Here is a 19,315-nt window from a genome sequence, read left to right as displayed (position 1 = left end):
GGCCTAGAATCATCACCCTCCTAAGTGCCTCCTTCAGGGTACCACAGTGCCAGCCCCTGTCCCCTCCCTTCATCTTTGCATGGAAGAGATGGGCAGAGCTGGGCCCTTTAGGGTCTGAGGTTCAACTGAAGCCTCAGAAGAACCGATAAACCATGTTTCTTGTTTGCCACACAGAAATGGGGCAGTCTCTGCCTCTTATTGTCCCAACCTGGCCCTGGCAGGGTGAATGCAGCACCTCCTCCCAGGAAGCGCCCAAGGAGGCTCTAAGGGACCTGGACAGGGCAGAGGATTCCCTGGGCAGGGAGCAGTGGAGGACAGCCAGGAGCGCTGGGTGCTGAGTCAGCCGCTGGGGGCTCACTGCCTGCAGGGACACTCCCTCCGTTCCCAAGAGCTCCAAACCCTTCTGACAAGCTGCGTCCTCTCCAAATGGGTTTCCCAATAGGCTTTGGCCTGAGTGAGTGATTTATTTCCAGAAAAAGAACACACCCCTGCCTTCCAGCGCAGGCCACTCACAGCTCCCCTCTCAGGTGGCAATGACAGTTGTCAATTCTTGGTGCTTACTTTGGAACGTGTGGGGCAGGTCTCATGACATTTTATATTATATTCCCTCACTGTACTAATCTTTTCACACGCCCATCTCCCCAGCTACACATTTTGGAGAGCAGGGGCTGTATTTTAATCACCTTCATGTTCTCTGTGCCTGCCATATAGTAGGCACTCATGGGCATTTGTGAATGAATAAATAAATAAATGAATGAATGAAGTGAAATTTGTGGAATGCTTCAGTTAATAGTTTGCAGAAGTCACTTTAATTCCTTCTGCGAAAAGGGGTCTATTAATTTGCTCATGAGTAGAATTGTGTAAACTTTGAGTATCTTTCTCATAAACATAACTCTTTAAATGGTGTCTAGTCATTTGATTATTCAAAAATTGAGATACAATTCACATACCATAAAATTCACAGGGTTGTGCAACCATCCCAATGATGTAATTCCAGAACATGTGTATCACTCTGAAAAGAAATCCTGTACCCATTAGCAATCACTCCACATTCCCTTCCCCCCAGCCCCTGGCAGCCACTAATTCATCTACTTTCCATCTCTATAAATTTGCCTTATCTGGACATTTCATAAAAATGGAATCATCCACCATATGTCCTTTTGTGTCTGGCTTCTTTCACTTAGCATAACGTTTTTCATCATTTGCACTAAAAATATCAGTGTTTCGTGGTGTTTCTCACAGCACCCTGACGCCCAGGCCACAATGCCTGTGAGATCATGCAGGTTGGAGCTGGCCGCTCTGAGCCATCAGGGCAGTTTGGGGTCTGGCAGCAGATGTCTGTGACTGGGCAGTGCAGGGACTCAGATGGGAGAGGTAGCCACAACATGGGCAGTCTGAGGTCAGCAGCAGAACCAGAATGGTCAGGAACAGATGGCACATGGGATGGCACTCAATATTCCTCCCCAAGGAACAGCTACCTGAAAATACAATTCTCTGGTGGTGAGAGAGGCGCGTCAAGGGCCACCAGCCGTGAGTCTAAAGGCTCTGAGTCTGCAGAGAGAGTCCCATTTCTGAGATGATCTCAAAGCTCAACAGTGGGTGCAAGTCCCAAGGGCTTAGATGGTTCCAATCTAGCGGTGGAAAACAGGCAGTGGCCATCCCAACTGCTTTCCCACCCTCTCTGCCTAAGGCAAGCCTCCTTTCTACAGGGCTTCAGTTCCTCGTAGGAAGTCCCAACAGATTGAGCAGAGCCAAGCATGCTTTGGTCATGTACAGTTTGTGCACAGATAGATTAACTAATTAGTCAATCCCCTTTTTGTCTTTTTGCAATTTTATCTTGATTTATTCCACAGCAGATGTGAGGTAATTTACAAAAACAAAATAGGAACACAAATTTAAAATGAAAAATCAACCCAGGGGAAACGAAAGACCAGAAGGGATGGAAGAAGATGGATAAATCACTTAGAAGGCCCCACATGGTAGCTCTCTTGGGGCCATGGATTTAGTATACAGCAGTCAGAGGAAGAAGGGCAACACAGTTAGCTGCACAATCTCCGTGTTCTGATGATACACTGGCCAGTTCCTCAGAAAAAGCAAAGCTCTTCTTGGCACTAAGATCTGAAGGAAATTTCTTCCATGCTGTTTTAAGTAGGGAGCCCTCCATGAAGTCATCCTCCCAATACTTCTGGGGCTGTGACATCCAGCACCGAGCTAGGCAATTGGCTCTCCCAGCATCTCAGAAGGCCAGGTGGGCCCCACCCTTTAAGTCATTAGCTCCTGTTTGAGAAACATTGTGCCATTTGGTGACCACCGTTACAAGTTTTGTCAAAAATAATGCCATCGTATTGTATTGCTATTTATGTAATAGTTTAATTTACTTTGACTTGAATTTGACTTGTTTAAACGTTGCTTCTTCCTAAGCAATAGGGACCACAGGAGAGACTGCCAACTAGTATTTTTCACTGAATTAAATAAATAATTTTACTAGTCAATTAAAGAACTTCCAGTATGTTCTCCTAAAATCAGCTTATTTTCTACTCGTGGTTTATGTCCTGAACTTGGGAAATCGGCCCGTCCCTCACCTTGGGATGCACTGGGGCTGCTCCCCATCTCCTCCACCTGGAGAGCCCTCAGCCTGGCTTCCCCATCACACCACACAAGCTTAGAGCTAGAGGGCGCTTAAGCAGGGTCTAAAGCCCACGTTTGACAGGTGAAGATGCTGGGCCCAAGGAAGAGAAGGGATTCGCACAAGACCACAAGGCCAGTGACAGGACAGGCATCAGGACTGCCCAGAAACAGTGTCAGGACCGGTGGACATTTAGATGTAACCAAAGGCTGAAACTCACCAAAAGAGTCTAACAGGAAAGGACTGTGGGCAGAGAGGCACAGGGCCTCACCCAACTCAGGGCAAGCCCGGTGGGGGCAGGGTAAACCCAGAAAACAATCATGGGATGGTAATCCCGATTTCAGGATGACGGTCACTGCTGGGAGCACAGGAGAAAGGGACCCACATTGTGGAAGCGATGCAGGGCTTCCACTGTATTTGACAAGTCTTTTTTTTTTGTTTTTGTTTAGCAGGGTGGTGAGTTCACTAGTGTTATATTATCATGCATTATATTGCTGCTTGGCCAAAATATTTTGAAAATTTTTTATATTTGTTAAATATATGAATAACTCCAAGACTCCTTTAACAAGTGTGTTTTCTCTCTGCTAAGATGACACTCTCTACTGCATCTCAAGTGGTTTAACCAAAGGGGAGAAGAAATGACTGATTTCCACAAGAGACACGCCCCAGCTGGGGAGCTTCTGTCACCTCTCCCTCCACTCCCAAAGCCTGTGACATGTGGCGGGTGGATCTGAGCATGATTTTACCTGACCAAGGTGCAGTCCGTTTCAGACAGGGCACGGTGTCACGGTTGGCATGGCTCATACAAACTCATGGGTCTAGGAGGAAACTTAGAGCACCCCAAGTGGAACCATGTGGGCTCCACTGATGAATGCCACAGCAGGGCAATGGGCAGTGCTGTAGAACTAAGCCCCCAGCCAACATCTTTGTTCCCCACCTGCACAAAGGACGTGTCTTGGCATGTATATTTTTGCAAACAGTAGATTATCCCGTTCAGTTAAAGGCAGGGTAGGATGTACTTTGAGATTTCCAAGAGGGACGCACAGAGTCTCAGAGTCTCGGGGTTGAAGGGACTGCCAAGGGCACTGGCCCAAGCTCCCATTCGAGACTCCAGCCTTCCTTAGAGGCTGCTCTCAGGAGGCCACTCACTGCCTGAGGCAATAGCAATTACTTTTTTTTTTTTTTTTTTTTGAGATGGAGTCTCACTATGTTGCCCAGGCTGGTCTCAAACTCCTGGCCTCAAATGATCCTCCCGCCTCAGCATCCTGAGTATCTCAGATTACAGGCTTGTGCTACTGCTGCACCTGCTCAATTTTTGTTTTTCTAAAAATGGTATCACCCTATGTACATTCCTCAGCACTCGGCCTTCCTCATGGACAGTCTTTCTAGGCTATAGGCCAACAGGTTTTGAGCAGTTATCCTGTACCAGGCACAGTTATAAGCACCTCACATAATTAACTCAGTTACTGCTCCTAACAAGCCTAAAGGACAGGCACTATTGCAATCCCTACTTTACCAAAGAGGAGTGTGATGGCCAGAGGGTCAAGCAACACAGTTTGTAAGTAGTGGGATCTGGATCTGAACCCTGGCTGGCTGTCTTCAGACCCTGTGCTCCTAACCACTCTACCGTATTGCCTTTCTAAACAGAGAGACAGGATCTGTCTCAATCTTGTTACAGCTGAATGATGGACCATGGTTTGGATGGAATACCTTTAAATTTACTGGTAAGTTTGTATATTTTTTCTAATTTTTCCTACTAGAATTTTGCCATAAACATCTTTTATACACATATCTTCACAGACTGATGCATTGTTCCATAGGCCGGATTCCCAGAAGTGGAAACATGGGTCAATGTGTGTGTTTTTGGTTAAAATACCTATGAGGCCTATTGTTTGGGCCATCGTCTTAATAATGAGCCATGTCATTTTCACTCACTGGTTTTGATTCTGTCCCAAGGACCATACAGAACATCTCTGACCCTTTTTCTCCAGACAACCCCTGGGGTGGTTGAGGACAGCAAGTCTGCCTCTCAAGTATTCTGTTACCCAGTTTCTTCAAAAGTTCCTCTGACAAGGGCTGCGTGTTCCTGAGGACTGGTCCAGATACCTCTTAAAGTGCAGAACTGCCTGGGGTGATCTGTCTTATGCCCCTTGCTCCCCATTCAAAGACACACAGAGAGGGACATTGACAGTGCACAGGAGATATCAACAGTGTTTCCATGGTGCATGGGGAGTTATCCATGGTGCACGGGAGAGAACCAAGTAGGTAGGATTCAGACTTCTCATCTTCACCTCTCCCAAATCATACACATGCCTTCCTGAGAGGCCCTTTGTGAGATATTAAAGACCAGCCAAATTCTACTCCCACATCCTAAGAAACTGGAGTTTGCTCTTTAATTAGAGAAGATGCCAATGGCTTTGGAACTGGACAGGCTTCTAAGCATCTTCTAGTTCAGTGTCTTCCTTTACAAAAGAGCCCTGGAGGGCAATGACCGCACCAGGCTCACATGTCGTTGGGTGTGTGGCAGCATTTCCCTAAGCTGAGACCAGGGTCACTGGTGGGTGCCTTTCCCCAGCTCTCTCTGCCTGCTGGTTCCTAGGAACCATCTTACTAGAAAGGCGTAGTGTAAATATTTTGCTAAGCAGCCAAGAGAGGAAACTTACCCAGGCTGAGCTGCCCTGTGCTGGGTGCTGGCCATGGACACAATGCTCAATGAGGGCCATTATCTGGGAAGGGAGGGCTGTTTGTTCCGCTGCGGGACGGTGCCAGAGCCCGGAGCCACCAGGCTTGCCACTCTGGCTGCCACACAGAAGAGTCTCCTTGCGCTCAGCAGACTCTGCGGTTATGCAATGCTGGGCCAGGAGGTTAACTCTCCCCCGGCCAGGAGCCAAGCCTTGTTCCTTCCTGCCTAAGCATGTCCATCTGAAAATGCTGAAAATTGAGGGCCTCAGTGTTTGCAAAATGTGCTCGGGCCCTGAACCTGCTGGTTTATTCCAAACGGTGTAGTGTTGAGGAGCTGGTGTGCCCATCCTTGTGGCTCCTGGCAGCCTCCTACCAAGGCCCAGTGCTCTGACAGCAGTGTCTGCCCGCCATCCTCGGGCACCACTCACAGGCCTTGCAACCCTTTGCCTGGGTGCCCCTGTCTCGTTCTTTCCCTTTCGGTGGTGTCTGGTCTAAGTCCTTTCTTAAGCCCGAGTTCTACTCACTTCTTCAAAGCCTTCCCTGACCACCCCAGGCCCCAGTGACCTGAGCTCAAGGATGAGTTTCCCAAGCCAAAACGGACCTTGGAAGTTACCTATCCACCTGGCCCATTTTCCAGATGAGGAAACTGAGGCTTGAAGAAGTTGACTAGTCTGAGGAAAGACTGAACAGGTGTGTCAGCCTGGCTCCCCTCTCAGAACTCTTTCTCTGATACCTCACATCCCATCTGTCAGCAAATCATGTTGGCTTGACCTCAGAATGGAGCTGGAATCAGGCCCCTTCCCATGGCCCCCGCAGCTGCCACCCTGGTGTGTGACTCTATCACCTCCTGATCTGTCATGTCACTGCCTCCTAGCTGGCCTCGGGCTGCTGCCCCCGCCCCCTCCAGGGCAGCCTCCACAGCCTCCTTCGGCAGGACAGCCCACTCCTCTGCTCAGGCCTCCCAGGGCTTCTGGATGTTGTGCCTGCCTCTCCCTTCCAGCCTTCTCTGCTCCTGTGCCCCCACCCCCACTCCTCCAGCCACACCAGCTTCCTTGCTGTTCCCAGCAGGCTGATCTTGCCTCCGCCTGGAATACTCTTCTCTGATACCCTCAGCGCTTGCTCCTCGCCTCCCTCAGGTCTTTACTCTCCACCTGTCCTGACTGCCTGATTTCTAAACCTCGACAACCTGCCAGCCCCCCGTGCCTCCTATTCCTTTCCTGACTGCCACCTTGTCACATACTATGTATGTTACTTAAGAAGATAATATATTTACATTTATTTTACATACATTTATGTATTTAAGATCTCACAAAATATACAGTCTATAGAGAGTGTGCATGTGTGTATAGTGATGATATGTTTGTCTATTTCTCTACCAGAATGTAACTCCAAGAGGCAGGTGTTTTGTGCTTTGTAACCCAGAATGGTGCTTGGCCTCTTACGTCTAAGTAGGGCCGAAGGTAAGGATGACCTACCTCTTTGAGGATGGATGAGGATGGTGATGGTGGCTGGGGCGTCACCTGACTGGTATGGGTGTTAGGAGTGGGTGGAAGGGACAAGTTTGGTGGCATATGTAGGCTCAGCAGAGGGAGAGCCAGGGCTCCAGGGAGGTCAGCTGGGAGGCTGTCCAAATGCTATATTTTTGGAGCCATATGGAAGAAACACCCAGACACCTGGGCCTCAGTCCCCCACCCCCAACCAGCCCCGGTAGAGCAGCTCCAAAATAGGAAATTAGCAGAGGTAGCCCCAGAGAGGCTGCTCAGATTAGGCTGCAGTGAGCACCCAGGCATGGCTGGCCACTCCCTGCTTTTAGGCATCCTGAATTTGAATGTCTAGGAATCTCCATCTCCATGTTTCAGGCTCTCTAGTGGGTGACTCACAGGCCCTGCAGGGGTTTGGGGGCTGCAGCTGAGTTCCTTTGAACAAGTTTTAGTCCCAAGAATATCTGTTGAATGAATAAAAGAAATGGAAGGAAAGGGGGAAAGGTGCTAAGGCAGACACAGGAGAGGAGGACAAAGGCTTGGGAGCACTGAAACGATCCCAGGGAGGCATGCCAAACAGAGCCCGAACAGAGGCAAGACAGCAGGGCTTGTCCTGACAGGTGGCACAGGTGGGTCCAGTTTCCACTCACTCTCCCACACCTGCAGCTATGCTGGCTGGGAGCACAAACCTCAAGCAAACAGAAACTCGTGATTTCAGTTTTAGTTTGATTGACATTTTTATTTACCCATGACATAATTTCTTTTAGGATAGCTGGCTTTATTCTAAAGAGCGGCCCAAACTAAGTGGCCTAGGTGATTTGGCTGTTCAAATCTCGCTTTTCTGATCCCCCTGTCCTGCCCTACCTCTCCTCTCACCTGTCTGAGCACTTCTCTGACTCTTCCATCCAAGCCTTTTCTTCCTAGATGCCTGTACTCAGTCCTCAAGTTTTGGTCTCTAATCCCCTGCTTTTCTCTCTCTGCACTGCTCGCCTTGACTTGGTAGCAGTTTCCACAGCTGTGCACATCACCTGCCCCACCCAGCACGCCCCAATCCTGCATTTCCAGCAGCTCTCATATTCAATATGCTTAGCGCCCCACTCATCTTTTCACCCCTCTGTCTCTGGTAAACCTTCAGGCTTGCGACACTAGCGCTACCTCTAAACTCCACTCTCCTTTGTCCTCATAGCACCCATTCACCCAGTCACTCACCCTCCACCCCTACCCTTTCCCTCAAGCAAACAGAAACCCTGATTTGTTCAGCAATTACTGATCAACCACTACTGTGCACCAGGCAGTGCTGGGTACCGGAGGCATTTGCCTTGGCCTGTTCTTCTTCCACCTGCGGCACCTCCAGGACCACCCGAGGCCCTGAGATTGGGAGAGGAAGCCTGTTCCATAACTGGTCAGCCCCACACCTGCAAGTAATTGACAGTGTGACCCTGGGCAAGTCACTTGCCACGTCTGAGCTTCGGTGTTCCCATCTGCCCTTTGGGAGGATTATTCATTCCCGCCTCACCTGTCCCCAGTCCAGCTGGGAAAGGCATCACCCGGCTTCCTACAGGTGACACCAGTCTGAATAATACTTGTGGTGCACCCATAGCCACGGTGCAGCCTCTTCCTCCCACAGATCATGGCCTTGACCCCCTTCAGCCTCCTGGCCTCCAGTATGGGACAGAGCCCTGGAATCTGCATTTTAAAGAAACTCAAGGTAATTCTGTTATGGGAGGGTGTGTGGACACGTGGAGAAATTCTGGCTCACAGGATAAAGTCTAAGTAAGCTTCCTCACCACTCCCAATTCATTGATGAAAACTTTGCCCTGCTTTCCAGCATTGGCCCCCTCTGTCTCCCAAGGGAGGGCCTGCAGCTGTGGCCAGACTGGTCTGTCCACTCCCCACCCTGAGCCCAGCAATGGACCTGCTCTTCTTCTTCTTTTGTTTTGTTTTTCGAGACAGGGTCTTGCTGTGTCCCTCAGGCAGCAGTGCAGTGGTATAATCACAGCTCACTGCAGCCTCCATCTCCTGGGCTCAAGCCATCCACCCGCCTCAGCCTCAATATTTAGGACTACAGGAGTATGACCACTACACCTGGCTAAATTTTTATTTTCCTAGTTTTTGAGATGAGGTCTCACTACCTTGCCCATTCTAGTCTCAAACTCCCCGGCTCAGGTGATCCTCCTGCCTCAGCCTCCCAAGTAGCTGGGATTACAGGCCTAAGCCCCCAGGCCTGGTCAGGCCCGCTCTTCTCTTATGATTTCCCCAACTTGGAAAGACTTCCTGACCTCCCTATCTCTGCAAGTCTCTTTCCCACCCTGCAACATCCAACTCAAATGCCTTCACCTTCCTCTATCAAGCTCAGAATCGCCACTTGACATAAGTTAGGGCCAAACACACAGGCCATCATCATTTCCTGCCTGGATTGCTGGCTGGCTTTTGACTGGCTCATATCCTAGCTTCCTAAGCTGACTGTGAGTTCCCTGAGGCCAACCATCCATCTTGCAGATCCTTGTGTTCAATAACAAATGCTTACTGAGCACCTGCAGAAACCTATACAGCACCCTGCTGGGTGTACAGAAGAGGAAGGCCAAATCCCTGCCTAGAGGGGAGCCCCTCTCATGGAGAGACAGACGGAACTTGCATATATGACGAGGGTAGAAATAAAGACAGGGTACCACAGAATCCCAGAGTAAGGGTCCTAATGTCATGGGGGAGGGGCACTCAGGGGGTAGGGAAGGAAAATTCAGAAAGAGGGAGCAGCACACGCAAAGGATTAAAGTGTGACATGTTCTGCACAAGAGCAGGGGTGGGGGAGGAAGAAGGATGGAGATAACGGGAACAGGCTGGACTGGGAATGCTGAGCTAAGGGTCTGGATTCATCCTGTAGGTCAAGGGTTGGCAAATCCAGCCGGCTGCCTGTTTTCGTACATAAAATTTTACTGGAACACAACCACGCCCATTTTTTACGTGTTATCTGTGGTTGCTTCCAGGCTGCAATGACAAAGTCAAGAGACTATATGCCCGGCAAAGCTTCAAATACTCTCTGGCCATTCAGAGCAAAAGAATGCTCATTCCTGCCATAGACGTTGGAAGCTATGTGTGGATTTTAAGCAGCAGATAGCAGGGTCAGATTTGTGTTTCACGTTTCTATCACTCTCGGATCATGCTGGGATGTGCTGGAGCAGGCAAGCCAGGGGAAAGGGAAGGTGGCTGGGAGTCTGGTACAGTTGTCCAGGTAGGGGATGGAGATCAACAACAACATCGCTGTTTTTTATTAAGAGATTCATTAAGAGTTGCTATGTGCCCACACTGGGCTGTGCCCTTTACACATATTCATTTAATCTGCAGAGTAACTGCTGGATATAGCTAGAGTTGTTATCTCCATCCTACTGATGAGGCACAGAGAAGTGAAGTCACTTGCCCAAGGTCACGCAGCCAGTATGCGACAGAGCCCGGATGCAAACCCAGTGGTCCAAACCTGAGCTGGGGCCCTCAGTGCCAAGCTCCAGGACTTCAGGGTCGAGCATGTTTTTGGCAACAGATCCCCTCAAGCCTCCCTGGGAATACACAGAACACAAATCCTCTAAAGGAGAAAATCTACCCCAGCCGAGTCAGGCAGGAAGTGGGAGGCAGCAGTGTGGCTATTTTGGAGAAGCGACACGAGAAACCACGAAACTTCCTACCTGTCCCGTTTTGCTCCCATCTGTCCTCGGAAACAAGGCTGCCCCTCTCTAAGATAAAAAGGTGTTTCTCCCCACACAGTGGCCCTGCCACTGGTGGTGGGAGAGAGAGCACTAAGCTTAGCACACACTTGCTATTTTTAAAGGGCTATATAAACAAACAGGGCTATGTAAATAAGAAAAAAATGAGGTCATCCTTTTAAAACCTAAAAATGTCCCTTTTCTATGGGGTGAGCAGCACAACCTCAGAAAGCACAGGGGTTTTTCTATCCTCTTGAGGCTTCTCTAGCCCATGGCCTCCAAAAACCACCAGGCCTGGCTTTCTTCCTTGCACCCACTGAGTGAAGGGCAGGTGGCCTGGGAGTCAGGACTCCTGGGTTTCATTCCTGGGTCTGTGGGCTTTGCCTCGAATGCCTAAGGCCAATGTCCAATCCCAGCCACCACCGTCCAGGGACCCTGACATCCAACCCCACACCGGTCTCTCACAAACACGGCCCATGCTCCAGGCCCTCCTCCTCCTGTGCCAGCCCTGGCTTGGCAAGCTGATTCTCCTGGCCCCTCTGCTGTCCTTTTTCCTTGCCACTGCCTCACACCTTGACCTGTTGAATGGCCACAGAGGCTCTCTGCATGCCGATCAGAAGTGACGTGTATGCTCCCCACCCCTACTTCTCTGCACACGTTTACCTTGCTCCATGCTCTTCTGCACCTTTTCTTCAAAGGCGCGGGCCAGAGGTCATTAAAGCAGCCCCAGGAGCTGAGTTTGCTCATCAACAACTGCTAGGAGACATCCCAAGCCTCGGCAGAAGCTCACATGGCCTCCCTGGGTTGCGAAAGTACTATTTCCACTACTGACTGCACTCTCCACAGCATCACCTCAACTTCTCCCCTCCCCATCTCTCCTCCTTCCTCCTCTGCCTCCAACCCTCAGCATCCGTGGCCCCTCCAGTACAAAAATGAGAACCACCAATATTTGCTGAAGGGATAGTCTCTAAATTGTGTTCCATGAAAGTGTTTCAGAGGCTCTCCAAATGTTCCATGAGAATGTTATTCTAAAAGTACAGTTTGACTCCTATTTGAACAGAAAACGAATATGTACACACATTCAAACATGCTCTATAGCATATGGGAACACACTGAATACAGCCAACAAGTGCTGCCAGTTTAATTTGGTTTGTGCAGACCTCAGATTAAGGTCTGGGTAGATCTTGACCTTCACTGTTGAAATGTATCTTCAGTTAGGAAGAGTGGAGCTCTTTACTGGGTATCTTTGTGTTGTCATTTTTTAAATTCAGGACTTTATATGCATACATAAAACCATACAAGTAAGTACACTCTGAAGCTTTCAATGATAAGACAATGTATTATGTGGATTATCATGAAAATATTATAAATGATTGTGGGGCTTCCTATCCGACTTGTGTGTGTAATAGGAAGGAATTCAAGCAGTTGTTTGATACTGTCACTGATGCAAACCAGAATTCCCTTCTACTCCTCCCCAAATACCCAGATAATGTTGAACTGAAGACCATTCTGTGGCTTTAAGGCAAGCTGTTAACAATCTGTCACCATTCACATCATGTTATGGATGTGATTTAGAATTCCTTGGCCAGGCGCAGTGGCTCACGCCTGTAATCCCACAACTTTGGGAGGCCGAGGTGGGCAGATCACAAGGTCAGGAGTTTGAGACCAGCCTGGCTGACATGGTGAAACTCCATCTCTAATAAAAATACAAAAATTAGCCGATATGGTGGCACACACCTGTAAGCCCAGCTATTCGGGAGGCTGAGGCAGGAGAATAGCTTGAACCTGGAAGGCAGAGATTTCAGTGAGCCGAGATCATGCCATTGCACTCCAGCCTGGGTGACAGAGCGAGACTCCAACTCAAAAAAAAAAAAAAGAATTCCTTAATAATTTGCAGCCAAGCCAAACGAAACAAGAAAGAAAAAGGAATATTAGATATTGCAGCTGATACAGCAAGCAATACAATGATGATCTAGGGCAGAGGTCAGCAAACTTCTTCTGTAAAGGGCCAAATAGTAAGAACTTTAGACTTTGTGAAACAGACAGTCTCAAGGAGCCATATATAATGCATTTAAAAAATGGTGTGGCTATGTTCCAATAAAACTTTACAGAATCAGGCAGCAGCCTGGATTAGGCCCACAGGCAATAGTTTGCCAATTCCTGATCTAGAACCTCAGATTTCAATGTGTTTGTGCATCAAAACAGAGGCATCGCTAATAACATAATAAATATAACTTTCATAATAAATAATAAATAAATGTCAAAAACTTGACAGCTAGGTGTGGTGGTCCATGCCTGTATTCCTAGCTACTCAGGAAGCTGAGGTAGGAGGATCCCTTGAGCCCAGGAGTTTGAGGCTGCAGTGAGCTATGATCACACCACTATACTCTAGCCTGGGCAACAGAGCAAGACAGTATATATCAAAAAAAAAAAATAAAGTCTTTTGCATCTGACTTAAATTAGACTAAGTCTAAATGGCAATAATTTGGAGATAAGAAATAAGAATAAAAATGAGAATTTTTAAACTATGTTAAAAATTTGAACTTAAAAAATAATGTATTCATAAACCATCATTTTAACCTGTTTTATATATTGACATTCCATGCAAGATTTGGCTTTTAAAAATAGCTTCTAAGACTATAAAAGTTTGAAAACTGCTCAAGTTTCTCATTGCTGAGAAATTGCTTCCATATCCATTTTCAAATGAGATCTGTCCTCTAGTTTCTCATTCAGAAAACACATTTATTCTGGAGAAAGCCCCACTTCAGGCCCCTTCTGAAGAGCGGCTGTGACTCCATGTTTCCCTGCCCTCAGTAATTCCACAAATAGCTGTGCCCAAGCCTCTGATGGTGCTGATGGGCCACCCCCCCCCCGCCAGCACTGGGGCGTTTGCAGCACTGCATGCCGCTGTCTTGTTCGGATGCCATATATCCCAGCTTCTCCCTGGTGGCTGGGAGGGCCGTGCCAGCAGTGGCCATGATCACCTGGACTCCAGCAGCACCAAGTCAGCACCTCATTAATCATAGGCACTTTCTTCCCCAGGGAGAGCACAGGCAGAGGCAGGAGCCAGGTTTCTCGCTGGAACTGACAGCTCATTTCCCTCTGGGCAAGTCCCATACTCTACAGATTCTTCCAAGCAGCTGGCTGAGCCCACACAGACAAACAGAGAGTCTGGGCATGAAGTGGGGGGAGGGGAGGGAAATGCCAAGTCTGCAGAGGACCCCCCTATCTGTACTCCCCGGGCAGTTCCCCCATATCCCTGGCTTGCATCTCTCAGAGGGCTCTGCTTCTGGACTGGTTCAAGTATCTGTTGTACACCTCATGGAATGAACCCAGATCCTGTCCTGAGACTGCTCATGAGACCCCTAAATGGCTGTGATAGGCACAGAAAGAAACAAGCGCTAAGTTGAGGTACCAGGAAGTGCCCCAGGATGCCGAGCCAGGGGCATCCTGGGGCATTACAGCATGACCAATTCCTATGAACATGTAGACATTCCTGGGGAAGGGGTCATCCTTGGAGCTGTCATTGCTTTTCTTCAGGAAGCATCTTGGTGGAGAAAAAAGTGCTGGGTCTTTTGTAACCAGAGGCTCTGCCCCTTACCATCTGTGTAGCTGTCTTCAAACTACTGAACCTCTCTGTGCTCAGTTTCCTTATGTGCACAACAGGGGCAAAAGGATCAGACTCACTGAGGTTTGGGAAGGACTCGAACCTGTCTGTAAAGTACCAACCATGTGGGCAGCAGCATCGGTCCCCGTGCTTCAGCCTGACCTCAGGGATGCAGCACTGGGGCCAGAGGGCAGGGCATGCAGATGGCACAGGGCTGCAACTGGGAGAGCAGGGTGGTGGCCCAACTGCCCACATGCACCAGAAGGGTGGCTCACATTTGGGGAGTCCTTGTTACGTGGCTGGCAACATTCTAGGGGCCTTCCCCAGCAACCCTGTGAGGCAGGTATCACTACCAGCCTCATTTTGCAAGTGAGAAGGATGAGGCAGAGATGGAGCAATTTGCCTCTTAAACTAGTAAGTGCCTCACACAACCACTAGGAGTCGGGGCTGGGATTTGAACTCAGGGTGGGTCTACACTGTTCAGTACCACAACAAACATCCCCTCTCAAAATGAGGCTCCAATGCCCAGTTCTTTCTTGGAATCCAGGGAACAATTCCTTTACCTCCTCAGGAGAACCCTGGTCTAGGCCTAGGGCTGGTAGGCCCAAGCTGTCATATTGTGGGCAGAGGCCCAGGCTCCAGCCACCCCGAAGTCCAGGCAGCAACAGCGATGCCATCTCTGAGGGCTGCCTGTGGCCCCATCCCCTTCTCTATACAGTGAGCAAACTTCAGCTTTCAGAGAAGCAGAAGAGTCACTGCTCCTGGCATGCCAGGCTGGGAAATGTTGCCTTGGAAATCACAGCTGGTCCCACAGACCCAAACACAGGACAGGGTGAGCATCTCCAGGGCCCCAGAAGGAGGCCCCGGAGTCCCCAAGCCTTGGCTGCATCAGAATCAACGTAGATTCCTGGGTCCCCAACCCCAAAGAGTCTGATGCAGAGGGCACAGGTAGGCCAGAGAACTCTCTCCCTCCCTCCTTCCCACCCTCCCTCCCTTCCTTTCTTCCTTCCTTCCTTCATCATACCAGGCACCCTCTCTCTAATCCCCAGCTCTTTGGGTGATTCTGGCTCTCCACACCAGAGAAAACATCCAAGGACTTGTTCTTGACCCAACGAGCTTCTAACACTGCACACCTAACCTGTACTGCAGGCTGAATATCTAGCCTGAAACCACAGCACATACCTGAAGATCTAAATGCATATATAAACATAAGCTGATACCAGGCCTCTCCCCAGGCCCATTTGATCACTATCTCGGAAGCTGGGGCCCTGCTATTGAAATTGCTGAAATTCCAAGAATCATTGCCCCAACCCTGACATCTTTTCAATTCTTCACAACTTGGGAGCAGGTGGGGTCAGAAAGGGGACTGAAGACCTGCTGCTATGTCTCTAACTCCCGTGGTGCTCCTCTGACTAGGCATTGGGTGGGCAGTGGTGGTCTTCAGGCAAGAACCATTATGTGGGAGAAGAGGGTAGAGCTCTGGCTATCAGGAGCACACAGTTGGACTGGTTTGTGGAGGCTGTGGCCCCTGGAGAGGGGGCTGTGGCCCTTTGAGAGGAGCTGTTGTGTCCTTTGCCAGGACAGAATGGAAACTGAGGAACTGGGAGGGGGCAGACTGCATTTCATGGGAGACAGCACGGGGAGCAGTAGCCAGTTGCTGGCGCTCAAGGTCTCTACTCCTGACCAAGGAAGGTTGAGGACTTCCAGAACAACTTTCACAGAGGCATCAGAAAGGCAATGATAACACTAATAATAACAATAATACATTTTTCAGAGGAAGAACTAAGCAAGCTCATGCAAGACAGACCAACATGGCGCTTGGCAAGCATATTCAGCAACAGCCCCCATTTCCCACCTGTGCTGAAGGCACCACTTCCGATGACCAAAACTGAAACGCTGTTCTCTCTGAAAGCCAGCATTCATGTCCACTCCTGCGGCAGCCGCCCTCCTCCTAGGCGCCGCTCTTCCCACCGGAGGGGCGGGCTTGCTTGGCCAGGACCCTGCGAGGCTCCTCCATGAACTAGGTTGAGGCTGCTGAGTTTGTGCCTCGAATCCTGCAGGAGATGATTGAAAAACACGGTCAAAGAACTTTCTTGGTCAACTTTTTTAGACACAGAGCAATCCCTGCCTGGTCCCTGGAGGACCCACCCCCCAACTACTTCCAAGCAGCTTTACTTGGTACAGGGCCTGATCCCCACATCCCCCCACTTTGCATCCAACACTTAACTTCTCTGAGCCTCTATTTCTTCACTAGTGTGGTAGGCAAAATTCTAAGACGGCCCTCAAGATTTGCAGTTCCCCTGGTGCACAGACCCTGCATAGCCCCCAGGACTGTGAATAGGATGGATGGTTGGGTTATGTTACAGGGCACAACTGACCTTAAAAGAGGGGGATTATCCGGACCTGGCCTGGTATGAAAGCCCTTTAAAAACAGAATTTGCAGGAAATGCCATTCTGGTCACCAGCCTTGGGAAAAGTATTTATGGCTAAGTCCTCAAAAGCAATTGCAACAAAAACAAAAATTGGCCAGTGGGCCTAATTAAACTAAAGAGCATCTGCACAGCAAAAGAAACTATCAATAGAGTAAATAGACAACCTACAGAATGGGAGAAAATGTCTACAAACTGTGCATCCAATGAAGATCTAATATTCAGAATCTATAAGGAACTTAAACAATTCAACAAGCAAAAACCAAATAATCCCATTAAAAAGTAGGCAAAGGACACGAATAGACACTTCTCAAAACAAGACACACAAGTGGCCACCAAACATGAAAAAAATGCTCAACATCACTAATCATCAGAGAAATGCAAATCAAAACCACAATAAGATACCATCTCACACCAGTCAGAATGTCTATTACTAAAAAGGCAAAAAAACAACAGATGCTGGCGAGACTGTGGAGAAAAGGGAATGCTTATACGTGGTTGGCAGGAATGTAAGGTAGCTCAGCCACTGTGGAAAGCATTTTGGAAATTTCTCAAAGAACTTCAAACAGAATGACCATTCGACCCAGAAATTCCATTACTGAGTATATACCCAAAGGAAAATAAGTTATTCTGCCAAAAAGACACACACACTTGTATGTTCACTCCAGCACTATTCACAATAGCAAAGACATGGAATCAACCTACATGCCCATGAGTGGTGCGTGAGGTAAAGAAAATGTGATGCATATACACCATGGAATATTATGTAGTCATAAAAAAGAACAAAATCATGTCCTTGACAGCATCATGGATGCACCTGGAGGCCATTATCCTAAGAGAATTAACACAGGCACAGAAAATCAAATGCCATGTGTTTTCACCCATAAGCAGGAGCTAAACATTGGGTACACATGGACATAAAGATGGGAACGACAGACAGTGGTAACTACTGGGTGGGGGAGAGAGAGGGAGGGATAAGGGCTGAAAAACTACCTAGTGGGTACTATGCTCACTACCTGGGTGACAGGATCATTCTACTCCAAACCTCAGCATCACACAATGTACCCAAACCTGCACATGTACCCTCAAATCTAATAGAAAAGTTGAAATTATTTTTAAAAAGCAGAGTTTTCTCTGGCTAATCACAGGAGAGGAAGTCAGAGAGATTAGGGTCTGGAGAAAGCTTCACCATACCCTCACCGCCTTGAAGATGGAGGGTTGTATGGAAAGGATTGGCCCGCAGCTTCCAGGAGCTGACAGCAACCCCGGCTGATGACCAGCAAAAAACAGGACCTCAGTCCTACCATTGTAGGGAACTGAGTCTTGTCAACACCTTGAGTGAGCTTGGAAAGCAGAATGTTCCCCAGAGCTTCCAGATGAGAACCCAGCCCACCAACACCTTGATTCAGCCCTGAGCAGAGAATCCAGCCACTCTGTACCAGACTTCCGCACTACAGATCCGTGAGCTAACAAATGGGTGTTATTCTAGGTCACTAAATTGGACATGATTTGTTACGCAGCAAGAGAAAACTAATACAGCCTGGAAAAGTGACTCATATTCAGGCATGGGTGGCAATGAAATACAATAATAGACATAAAAGCATATTGTATTCCCCAAATCACAAAATAAAACAGGCTAAGGGAGGCCTGTTTCAGGGCAGGAGCTCAACAGTGATTCCTGAATGAATACGCAAATGAGTATTGGTTTTTAATAATTGACTTGCCAGGCTGTTGTGAGGATCAAATAAGGAAATACAGAGGGAGATGCTGTGTAAACTAGAAAGCCGAAGTTGTTTCAGTCAGTGGTGGCATGGCGTGTCATATCCACGCCGTGCTCTTTGGAGGATGCTCTGGTTTGCCCGCTGCAGGCAGTGTCGTGGGATGGATGCGAATGTGGCTTCCAGGGCCAGGTATACCTGGTTCAAATCCAGCCCTTCCACTTCTGACATCTGCAACTTGAGAAAGTTGCATTGCCTTGCTGTGCCTGGCAAGTGGGGCTAAGAATGGTGAGTGCCTTCCAGGGCCTGTACTTTAATGAGTCCGTATGTGGAAAAAGGTTGGAACAATGCCTGGCACGGCCCACGTAATTGCTCTGAATATTATCTCAGAGTGGAACCCAATAATCTGGGTCTGGAGTAACCTGCGCACAGGCCTGGGGCACTGTTACCTTTCTCCTCTTGGGCACCCTGCTTTTTATTCACACAGCCTCAGAATCATGTTTGACAACCATATCACACTGCTGATTCCTACAGAGCATACAGGTCACCGATGCCCCCCTGCTGTCCCCTTCCCAATGTACCTGCTGCTATGAAACCCAGCCAGCTCCCTCCTACCCCAAAGGCAGCATCGCAGCACCACACAATGGAGAGGCTTGCTCTGTGGCTCTGTCTATCAATCAGTTCCTGATTCTGCCATCCGAACCTGCCCAATTTCTCACTACTCTGTGGGTTTCTATCCTCCCTGATCTGACCTCATGCCCCCCAATAGATTGCAGTTATTAATCAAAATGGCCTTGCTCTCTTCCTCCCAGTGTAGAAACACTCACTTCTCAGAACACGCTATTCTGCAAACACAATCTACAGTTTCCTAACTCCGAGCCTTGGCTCAGGCAGCCTCTTCTGCATGGAATGCTCCTCCCCTCCCTCTGCAATCGTGCCCGCCTGGCTAAACCCTGCCCATCTTCCCTCAGGAGGCTCAGCCAGCTCCCACAAAATTGGACCTAAGTTCTGCCTCCCCAGAATACCCAAAGCACATTTGCTGTGCACCTCCTAGGGTAAATAACAGCATCCACTGTG

At 48.8% G+C, this 19,315-nt stretch overlaps 1 protein-coding gene across 6 annotated transcripts in view; it reads right to left on the bottom strand.

Annotated features, from left to right (window-relative positions):
• HIVEP3 (HIVEP zinc finger 3) overlaps positions 1-19,315 on the bottom strand; it is a 534,394-nt gene that overhangs the window by 111,010 nt on the left and 404,069 nt on the right. For all 6 annotated transcript variants that reach the window (XM_054492548.2, XM_054492562.2, XM_054492556.1 and 3 more), the window contains one exon: positions 15,947-16,145. The gene's annotated coding sequence lies outside the window, so the exon portion shown is untranslated. The remainder of the gene's footprint in view (positions 1-15,946; positions 16,146-19,315) is intronic.

The sequence above is a fragment of the Pongo pygmaeus genome, chromosome 1, assembly GCF_028885625.2.
Source record: "Pongo pygmaeus isolate AG05252 chromosome 1, NHGRI_mPonPyg2-v2.0_pri, whole genome shotgun sequence".
In the NCBI taxonomy this organism is placed as follows: Eukaryota; Metazoa; Chordata; class Mammalia; order Primates; family Hominidae; genus Pongo; species Pongo pygmaeus.
The sequence above is the reverse complement of the archived record's forward strand: the minus strand, read 5'-3'. Positions and strand labels throughout refer to the sequence as shown.